The sequence below is a fragment of the Theobroma cacao genome, chromosome 2, assembly GCF_053813885.1.
Source record: "Theobroma cacao isolate CCN51 chromosome 2, ASM5381388v1, whole genome shotgun sequence".
Classification (NCBI taxonomy): domain Eukaryota; kingdom Viridiplantae; phylum Streptophyta; class Magnoliopsida; order Malvales; family Malvaceae; genus Theobroma; species Theobroma cacao.
In genome coordinates this window covers 12,540,155-12,542,685 of record NC_142640.1, presented here as the reverse complement: position 1 = coordinate 12,542,685, position 2,531 = coordinate 12,540,155, and positions in this window count along the sequence as shown.

The window sequence follows — 2,531 nt, the reverse complement described above, 5'->3', positions numbered from 1 at the left end:
AAGCTTTCTGTTTCAGCTCCACTTTGTAACACATTTCAAGGTCGCGGCTCTCAATTTGAGGGCCGCGGTGCTGAAACATTTTGTTTCAGCCCGTTCTCTCTAGCTTCATCCAGGACTGCGGTGCTTAAAGTGAGGGCCTCGGCACTTAAAGTGAGGGCCGCAGCGCTGAAACATGCTGTTTCAGCTAAGATTTTAGCACCTTTCAAGGCCGCGGCACTTAAATTGAGGGTCGCGGCTCTGACCCTTTTTTTTTTATCCAACGTGGGTAACCGTTTAATAACCCCCTCTTAAAAGACCTTCCAACTACTAAAGGAACTGTTCCCTAGAAAATCAAGACCCAAGAGCTTCTATATTTTTCTCTCTCTTTTTTCCTCTAAAACTTGATAAACTCTAAGTGAAGAACTTCAATGGCAAAAACCTCCCTCACACAAGGTTGCTAAAAAAAGGAAGGGAAAAAGAAAAGGTGATGATCCCAATTTATAGTGGGATTTCAGAATATCCCTCACACAAGATTCCTCTATCGAGAAGAAAAAAGAAAGTAAAAAGAAGATTTTAGAGAAAGGAAAAGGAACTGTTGATACAAGAATCCTCACATGAAAAGGTATTGGTTCCACTTCTCCATTTCGAAATAAATTGCATGCTAATAGGTTTAAGAAAATAGAGAATGCAACAATTTCATGTGGAAAGTTCTTTGATTAGCCTAGTTTTAATGAAGTACCAACAGTAAAGAAAGACTTAGAAGGATATTTTGAAGCATTGAAATCGAGGATTATGAGCATCTTTAGAGATAGAATGTTTAGCCCCACTTTAGTAAAATAATTTTATTCTAGTATTGCTGTGGATAAAATTGAATTGGTTAATCAAGAAAAATACATAGAAAATAGGCTGAATGTCTTCCTAAATTGCAAAGAATTCCAAATTAGTGCTGAAGACTTAGGGGAATTTTTAAAAATAGAGTTTAAGGTAAAGGAATTCAAAATACCTAAAAAGTATGATCTCAGTCACATTTGGGAAATTATGACTAGAAGAAAGGAAAAATTTCCCTCCAGAAGCTATGCTAGTGACATCAAAAGTGCACAACTCAGAATCCTGCATTATTTTATTGTAACAACATTGCACGACAGGAACAGTAGCTTCAACTACGTTAGTACTCAAGACTTATGGTTGATGAAAGCTATGTTTAATGACATTCCATTGAATATAGAAAGATACATGATTGAGAAAATCAAGGGAACACTAATAAGAGACAAGGCTAACTTACTTTATGGAAATATTATTTCAACCTGTGTCAAAAAGAAAAGGATATGGAGTATAAGATTCTAAACTGACTTAACAAGAAATAAAGTTTAACAAGTTTTTTTGGGGAGTGTTCCACAAGAGGCACCACTTCCCCCCATTGTAAAAAATCTTTTTACCCCTTACTCAAGAGTCAGCCAACCTCCGTTCCAAAGTGAAATGATCTTCAACCTCCTCATGAGGATTGATGGCAAGATAATTGAACAAGCTGTGAAGATAACAAAGGTTGAGGAAAAGCTACATCAGTTGAAACACTTCTCGACAAGGATAAAGGAACTAAACCCCTTACCTCTGAAGCTCAAGTAATAGCTATTAGTGCCTTCAGTGAGAGAATAGCTTCAGAGCAGCTTGAGATCCCTGTTTCTAATTATGAAGAAGAAATTGGAAAAGAAATACCTAAAAATGAAGACATAAATCAAAATAAAAAGGGCGATTTTGAAAAAGCAAAAGTTGTGCAAGAAGAAAAAGGCAAGGAAAAGGAGCCAACAATAAAAAGAAATGAACAAGAGGAAAAAGTAAAAACAGAATATGCAGGTGAACCTATAAAGCTAAATAAAGAACAACCACCAACAGAAAAATGGAACAACAATTCTCCCATAAAATTAGAAGAGATAGAGGTATCCTAATTTATTAATGATCTGTTGAAAAAGGTTAGAGCTGATTAAGAAAGAGAAAGAGCAAAAATGGAACAAGAGGCTTAGTTGGCCCAGAAAAATTAGAAAAAACTATCAATCAACAAATCCAGGACAAGGGGAAGATAGCAGCTGCTGGACAAACCTCTTAAAAACCTATTGGTAAAGGCAGAAAAGCAATGGCTACTTACACCACCACCTTCAAGAGAAAAAAATCAACAAGACTAGCCTTGACCTCCACTAACCAGTCTTCTAAGTGTGCGGCCCCTCAGATTATCTCGTCCACTTACTCCTCCTCATCCTTATCATCTGACTCTTCATCCAGTTCCTCTTTTAAGCCTCTCATAGTGGATTTTAGCACTGATGAATTCTCAACCTCCTCAGACTCTGAATAAAACCCTCTTTTGAATGATGACAAAAAAGGGGAAAATAATTAAGAGTAGGAAGTAAATTGGTAGAATTAGAAAAACAAACTCAGTTGTTATGTTTCTTTCTCTTGGTGTGTTTTATGTTTAAACAATGTTTTATGTTGTGTTATGAACAATAGTTGAAGTTTATGCCTTTGTGGTTTATGTTTGAATGGTTGAATGCTTTTATTTTCCA